Source organism: Tyto alba, unplaced genomic scaffold (genome assembly GCF_018691265.1).
Source record: "Tyto alba isolate M040663 unplaced genomic scaffold, T.alba_DEE_v4.0 Super-Scaffold_10, whole genome shotgun sequence".
NCBI classification, from domain to species: Eukaryota; Metazoa; Chordata; class Aves; order Strigiformes; family Tytonidae; genus Tyto; species Tyto alba.
In genome coordinates, this window is record NW_024881262.1 from 12,633,156 (window position 1) to 12,641,566 (window position 8,411).

At 48.6% G+C, this 8,411-nt stretch overlaps 1 long non-coding RNA gene across 1 annotated transcript; it reads left to right on the forward strand.

Annotated features, from left to right (window-relative positions):
- The first annotated feature begins 208 nt into the window (after positions 1 to 208).
- Positions 209 to 3,928, forward strand: LOC116960143. The gene is made up of 2 exons (XR_004406229.2): positions 209 to 337; positions 748 to 3,928. It is a non-coding gene; the product is annotated as an uncharacterized LOC116960143 (long non-coding RNA).
- Positions 3,929 to 8,411: the final 4,483 nt, after the last annotated feature.

The window sequence follows — 8,411 nt, forward strand, 5'->3', positions numbered from 1 at the left end:
TTTTTTTTTTTTTTAATTATTTTTCCCTCAATCAGCTTTTTCGATAATTTTTGCAAACAGCCACGCTCAGCTCACGGCCTCCGATGGGATTTACTGTCGGGGAAAGAAGCTTTTTCCGTAAAGACCTCCCCCTACATGCTCTCTCCTTCCCTTGTTCCTTTTTGTTTTTCATTTTTAGTTCTATTTTTTTATTATTTGTCAGGATTCTTCAGACCAAAAACAAATTTTTTTTTTCTTCTTTTTTTTTTTTTTTTGATCCATTTTCTCTTTTCCTTTCCAGGACTCTGGAGTGGTGGGTTAATTCTTTGTAGCTGTTGTTGTTGTTGCAAAATAACCTGTAAGTCTGTAAATACTCTGCTTGTACGGAAATGTCGGACTGTGCCGGGGATGCAAAACCGCGTTGGCTTTTCTGGAAGGGGTTTTATTTCGGCACTTTTCGCTTATTGCTGGGCAAAGGCCTTTGCTGGGAGGTGTGGGGCAGCCGGGGGAGGGGATTAATGCAAAGCCTTTGCAATCCGTATCTCGGATGGGTTTTGCAGGGGGGTGCAGAAGGAGGGTGCCCGTCACCCCAGCCTTCCCCCGATCCTGTATGGAAATGTATCGCCCTGTATGTAAATCCGCTGAGATTTCTGCCTCTATCGCCCAGCCTTGTGTATTTATTTCAAGCGGGCCTGCTGCAAGGGTTTGTCTTGGGGGGGGTGGGGGGTAGATCAGCAGCTCGCAAGTCTCATTTTTCTTTCCCCATAGGTTTTTGGGGGCTGCGAGGTGCCATGGCTGCTCCGTGTGGCAGGGCGCAGGGGGAGGGTGCGCTCCGGGCTGCGATGGCATTCCCGGGCCCTTGCAATTAATAGAAATTTGTTTACGAGAATAACCACCGCAGGTCACGGTGCCCTCGGCCCACGAGTGCAATTGCTCAGAGCTACCGGTTCAGCCACCGCTGAGCCCCACGGAGTGGCCACCTCGGACACAAAGTCCCTGGGTGCTGCTTTTATTTTGATTTCTCAGCTAAGCCCTTGAAGCAAAATGCTTTAATGCAAGGATGGAGGGCGGAAAAAAAAAAGAAAAAATAAAAAGAAAAATAAGGAAGAAAGCCTTTCTACTAATACGACTCATTTTATCATTAAAAAAAGCCCGGTGGCAAGACAGGGATGGTACTCCCGAGACACTTGAGATGGTACAGATATGCTGGAGAGACGGCTTTCCTGTAGTTAAAAAGCGATATGTAATTCCCAGTGAGTAAGTGCAGCTCGAGCTGTGCGAGTCCGATCCCGGCCCTGGGCAGGGAGGGGGCTCACCGGGTGTCTGCAGGCGGCCGAGGGGGGAACAGACCCAATAATATAAACTCTGCTCTCCTCCAGGATTTTGTTGTTGTGTTTTTTTTTTTTTTTTTCCTTTTTTTACAGCAACAAAATTAAATGGAAGGTTGTTGTTGGCGGGTGGGGGGGTGGGGGGGGGGGGTGGTCAGATCTTTTCTGTTTGTCATTTCTCTGCAGTGTGTGATGCTTTCGCTTTAGCCAGAGCGTGTGTGCCCGGCGGAGCCCAGCACCTGTGGGACGCTGGGGAGCAGCGAGAGGGCTGCCGCTTGGGGTTGCTTTTTTTTTTTGGTGGAGACCCGAGGTCGAGCATGGCTTCTGTTCAAGTAGCACTTTGTCGGGGGAGATTTCTCGCTCTGCCTGGCCACTGCCAAGCTGGGCTTGCATCACAGTTTCCATTCTAACCCTCGTTACAGGGACGTAGAGTGCAGTCACCAGCATCCCCTTCGGGCTGGGAACTGGGCGGCCTGGGGTTCCTTCATGGGGTTTTTGGCCTTTCTCCTTCAGTTTTGTACCTTTTTGTCCCCCCTTTCCATCATTTGGGGCCTGGCTGCAGCTCCCGGGGGGCTCCTGCCACACGCTTCCACCTCCTACCGCTTCCTTCTGCCCCCCCAAAAGCCGCAGCAGTCCCCGCGATGCCTTGCTGGGGACTTCGGGGTGCCAGGGATGGGGTCGTTTCCCCAGGACCCCCCTCCCCTCATGGACCAGAGGGGTCAGTGCCAAGCGAGGCCTTCTCACCCTCTTGCTTTACCCGTCCCGTCTGGGTCCCAGCTCCGGGGACCAGCTTGGCAGCTGGTGGCAGTGGTGGTGGCTGCCAGGCAGGCAGGGCGGCGATGCCCCGGCGGGACGGCCTCCCTCGCCTCCGCCCGCCGACAGCAAGAGGCTTCGTTCTTGGGGGGGGGGGGGAAGGTGGCCCCACGGCATGGAGGGTTGCCAGGTGGGCTGGGAAGCCACCAGCAGCCCCCCACGTTGGCCTCAGCCTCGAGGTGCCTGCGCAGCACATGGAGGGGCAGCAGCCCGGCACCACAAGTAGGGGGGCTGCAGTAAAACTTGGGGGGGGGGGGGGGGGGGGCAGAACCATGCACCCCCCTCTCAAAAACACCCCGCCACACCCCCTGCGGAGATCCCCTCACCCAGGCAGGGGTTTGAACCCCGATGCGGGGATGGGGGTGGTGCTGCTGGAAAACGGTCCCCCAGGAGTTGGCAGGGGTATTTCTGGGCACAGCGGAGGAGTGGGAGCGGAGGCAGGAGCAGCGCTACAGGTGCTTTGTGCCCCCCCCAGTGGGGTGTCCCGATTCAGCCTCCCCATTTCCCCCCTTCAGCGAGCTCCTTGGACGGAAAGCAGCCCCTCTGCCTGTGTGTTGGCATGCAGGGCACAGAGCAGTGTGAAATTATTTAGCCCTCCTCGAGAGCTGCAGTTTGACGTTGAAGGCCCTCGGAGCTGGAGCTGCTGCTCAGCGGTGATGGGAGCCCCCGGGGTTTGGGCTGTCCTCCCCAGGGGACAAGGAGTGGGTTTTTAAGTGGCATCGAGGCCAGTGCGTATTTTTCCCAGGTGAACTGTACCTCTGGAAAGAAGTGCCTCGTCTTTTACAAAATATGCTTTAAATAAACAGTGCCCCACTATAATTTTTTCTTTTGAAATTAACTCCTTCAGGCCATGAGGCTTACCCATCCCCACTCAAAATAGCTGCCAGGACTTTTAAAGAAAAAAAAAAAAGTGTGTCTGAGGGAGAAAAGTTTAGCCTGACAGAAGACAGCCCGTAAATCTCTCTTCCCCGTGACAGCCGAGGATGTGTTAGGATGGGTTGTGGGAGCAGCCTGCCCGTTTCAGAGCTGGGTGCCGCTGCACCAATGTTACTTAAAAGGAGTTTTGTGCATATTAATGCGCGTGCACCGAGGCCAGGCTGCACGCTGCACAGGGACAGCCTATTCCCTGGCTGAATTCAACTATCTTGTTTTCTAATCTAACCTACTTTTTTCTTTTTTTTTTTTTTTTTTTCTGTCAGAGGTTGGTGCTTTGCAGGAACCTGTTCTCAGTGCAATCTCAGAGCTTTTTGTGGGTGTCTGATTTCTGTAACACGTTTTGGTTTCCAGTATGAATGTAACGTACAAAGAATATCATGACACTGCTCTAGGTGTACGTGATCTTATCTACCTGACATTTAGGGTTTTTTTAACCGTCCAATTCACCCGATTTGCATAAAAATCACATGATTTTTCTTTTTTTCCTCCTTTTTTTCATGCATCATCATAACAAACTACTCAGGTTTACCAGGCTGTTTTCTGCCTGTCAGCAGGAACGCAGGGCCCGTCTCTCTCCCCCTCCTTTCTCCCCCGTGGAGGTTGGCAATGTTAAAGGTAGCACTTGGAGGGGACCTGTGATCACAGACAGCCACTGGAATCCTTAATAAGCAAATGTGTATGGTTTAACTTCCAAGAAAACAAAGCAGCTGAGCATGCATCCCATCCGGTTCTTCTTAATAGACAAGACTTCATTTTATTGATAAGGAAACTTCGCGGAACAGCCCCCCGGATCCCAGAAGGCTCCCCCTGCTGCAGCCGTCCTCATTACAAAACAAGGCCACAATTAAAATAAACTCCAAGAGCTAAACAAACTGCTGCCTCTTGCTGGTCATGTGTTAGCTTTAGCCTTTAACGCAGAACAAAATGTTTTCCTGGGTATGGAAAGAGGCACGGGCTCTGGCTGGGAGGAGAAGAGGGAGCAGCAGCCGGGCGTATGGAAATGGCAGGGAGTGGAGTACTGCGATGCTCATTGGGGTTCCTTTTTCTTGCTTTTTTTTATTTTTTATTTTTTTGTTTGTTTGTTTGAATTGGAGTGTTTGCGATCTGGCTCAGTCCTTACTGTGAGGGAAAGGACTTGAAGTGGAAAAACTTGAATGTCGTGGTAGGGCCTGGCTGTTTCAGCACGTCTTGGGCACACCTGGTCGTACCTCGCCCCTGCCCAGCCTAGCCCCCAGTCAGCCCACGGACTGGTTGCCCATTCACAAGCCCCTGGCCCAATTTGTGTTGCTCCCGTCACGCCTTGTGCAGGTACTTTAGGTGGCCATAGGTACCACTCAGCCTCTGCCAGCATCTGGAGCTGGACTGGTATGTGGTGGGGGAGCATGGGGTGCCCTGGAGGACAGGACCAGAGAGATGGAGAGACAGAAGGAGGGAGGGACAGCCAAAGGCTACGGAGGGGTGTGAGAGCCTGAGAGCACGTTGTGGCCTCCATGCCATGTGCAGACACCCCACCCGCGGTAACGAATTGCGCTCGGACCAGTACACTGTGAGAAGAACCCCTCCGATAACAGAGGGCTGTGCATCCTCACCACGCTCAGATAAAACCCCAGGATAATATTCCTGCAAAATTGCCCAAATAACTGGCATATCTGCTTGGCTCGCACTGCCAGGAAACAGTGCAGGCTTGCCTGTCAAAAATGACTTTCCTCCCACATGGGCAAAGGAGTGAGATATCTGCCTAATCTCCCAAACACTGACTGTGAGTAAATATCAGTTACCAGGAGGTGCGTAAGGATCATCCCTGTCCCCCCGAGCACCAACAGCCCCATGCCATCTCTGCTTCATCTTTGTTTTAAAAGGGAAACTTCACCCAGAGGTCTTCCAGCCACAGATAATTACCTCCCACCCCTTCCTGGTCCCAATCGTTTTTTAACCATTTATGGACCAAAGCCTGGCAGTGCCTCAGTGGGGCTGTGCCGGGTGAGGAGCCTCCCGGCAGGACACATGGTGGGGGAGCCTTTGCCCGGCCAGCCATCCCCATCTTACTCCCTTCCTTGTCCCCAAATCTTGTCATCCTGGCACCCACAAAAATATGAAGCCTGTGACCCATGGAAGCTGAATATCCCTGGCCCGTGTCTGAGCGGCACCACTGACCTCTTTCCTTTTCAGCAGATCTGTCAACTTTCAGCTGTCAAGATTAGAAAAAAATTCACTAACCGCTACAGATACTTTCCTGATAATGAGTTATGCTGAGGTAGTTCAAACCTAATGCAAAAGTGTTTGCTTTGTTGGGAAAAAAAAAAAAAAAAAAAAAGGCAGTGCTTGCTTTGGATGGTTAATATCATTATTTATTACTGTTATACTCATGCCTCGGAGAATCTTGCCGATCCCTGATATAAAAGCAGAAGAGAGCCTAAGAAGAAGGACAGTGCCTCAAAGTTTTACAGACACAAGCACATTGAAATTAAAAGAGGGATTTGCATCGATCCTGATCATTTTGAAACAGGCCTCTAAAGTTAAGGCTAAACACGCCTGGGCTTTTTTTGTTTTGTTTTGTTTTTGTTTTTTTTTTTTGTTTTTAATAACTCCTTGGAAATCTCAGCTAGTAGAGTGCTATGTGAATTTCAATTTCACTCTTCAAATAAAACATCAATGTAATTTTTATATTCTTTGAAATGATCTGTACAATTTTGTTCACTGAAACCCCTTGATTTAGACTTAAAGGATTTAGTGATTGGACGGGAGGGTATCTGTAAGTAATGGTGAAAATGGTAATTATTTGTTTTACTGCCTCCTGAAATTCTTTTATTTCTCTGTACTATCTCTAAAAGCATGTCTGGCAATAACAAGCTGTCTCTGTAAAGAATTCAATTAAATGTATTGCCAACAGAATATTTTATAATTTTTTATACCAGTAGTTAGAGTGTTAAATAATATATTAGTAGATTTATAGACTACATTTAGGTATGACTATGAATAGCTACAGTAAAAACCCAGAATATTAATATAAAAAGGGAGGGGGGAAGTTTGTTTTTTGGGTTTTGAGATTTTTTCTCTTCGTACTTCTTATTTGAGTTTCAGTTTTAGGACTTGAAAAGAATTAGATTTTCTCATCTTTGTCTGTTATTCTCAAATGACAAGAATAAGTCAGCTATTTTTCGAGACAAAAATTCCCGTGGGATTTCTCCTTGCTTTAAATAATTAAATATTAAAGGAGTAAGAAAGAAGCAGGCAGATTCTATGATATGGACATGAATCGAATGGGATATTTATTTGCATAGGTACATGGCAAAGAGGGAAGGATCGATCCCAAAGCTGTATGAAATTGCCAGTCACTCCATTACAGTGTTACAAATAGATTATTACCCGTAAGAATGTAACTCTTAATGTCCTAAAAATAATTTAACTCTAGGATTATATTTATTTAATCTGGTAAATGACAAATATATTTTTAATTCCCATAAAGCAGAAATAAAATGTCTCCCAGGAGCTGGAAACTAAACCCAACTGCTCCCCCCTCCCCCCTCCTATTTTTTTATGGACATTTCTTTCCTTTTTTTTTTTTTTTTTTTCTTCTTTTCTTTTTTTCCTCCTGAAGTCTCATCGGCTCTTATGAATTTTGCGATTTATTTCTCCTTCCTTCTCCCTCAAGAAAAACACTTTTCATCAGAAAACATGATACTTTTTTTCTGCCGAGCCTCCCGGCAAATTGCCTCGCTCTCTCCAGACAAGTTTCTAGGATCAACAAGTTAACCTTCAGAAAGATTACAAAGGTACAAGTGGGCTGCTTAAGAGGTGAATCATTAAACATAAGGTGAAGTAGACGACTGCAGAAGGTTTCAATTAAAGTGACAGTTCAGGCAGCCTTCGCCTGCCCGGGAAAGGTACGCTTCTATTGTCAGCGCCACGCTGGGAGCTGCAACCATCCCGGGCAGGGAGGGTTGGTTCCCCCCGGCCGCGTTCTGCATCGCCAGGGCTGCTGCTGCGGTCCTCGCTCCTGCAAACAACTCCACCGGTTGCAGCGTGATAAATTCAACTGTGACAGCATTAAACACGGGAAAGGGGCCAGATCTCCTTTCTGTCCCACCCAGGCTGGAATGAAGGAGCCAGCTTCAGACCTGCCTTCCCGGAGGTTTCACCCAACACTCCTCGTTACCCCAGTCTGAGGGAGAGCAGGATCAGGCCCGCAACCTTCCCCTTACTTTCCCAAATCCTGCTTGCTTCTACTTATTACTATTTTTTAAAGAAGTTTTGTTTTAATATGACAGCATATTTAATAAGCAGCCCTGGGGTGGAGGGAGGAATGCGAGATCCTTGCCGAGTCGTGGAAATCCTGCACGCCTGCTGCCTCATCCCCACATCCCCGCGGCTGCTCGGTGTGGGGCCGGCACACAGGCACCTCTGGCCCCCTTGCCAAATTTCCCGTGGGTGCCCGGAGACTGTCTGCCCCAACATAGAGCCTATATCTACGCACAGAGGGCAACGCACGGACAACCAGTCCACAGGCAGCTGCCGCTGCTCTGCCTGCCCCGCACGGAGGTCCCACATGCTTGGAAGGGGTACGTGCAACCTTGGGCTTGTTTTTCCTGGCTTCGGGGAGTACGGGCAGCACGGTGGTGAAGCAGGAGGTAGAGGAGGGTCAGGTCAGCTTTCCCTCTGGCCTGGGGCAATGTTGTGACATTATCTGGCAATTCTCTGGTTTAAACTTTAAGTACTTCTGGATTTTATATTTCGCTCTGGCATGTTCCTATACGGCAGCCCCGAGCGTGGCTAAGATCCTCTCCACAAGGATGCTCCAGCGACTGGGTTAATTCCCTCCTGCTAATTCCTTACATAATCATGTGGGCTCAGATCCTCAAAAGTATTTGCGTGCCTGCCTCGCTTGGAAATCAGGGAGTTTAATTGTCTGCTAAAATTATTGTGTTTTGTTTTGAAAGCAGAGCAGGAAATAACAAACTTGGGTTTTATGAGATTTGTTTGCCTCTCTGTGGTCAAAGAGCATTTTATATACCTTTGCAAATAAATTCACAGCTAAAATACTGTAGTGCCCAGATTACAGATGGATTTTTAGACTGTGAGCAGTGGGAAAGGGATGCCAGCATAGGTTAGGGGACCTGGGTCTTGGCCTGTTGGTGCTTCTGGTCCCATTTGGTAAAATGCATATAGGACAATGGCACGGTCTTGCAAAGGTGCTGGAGGGAAGAATCCATTAAAGACTGCAAGATGCTGAGATAGGAGGATAATAGAGATCACGTCAGTGAGAGATGCCATCTATTACAGATAGCTATTGCACAGCTGACTGCATCTCCCTCTCTGGAAATGGCTCCTTTCTTAGTTTCATTTTTGGCTACACAA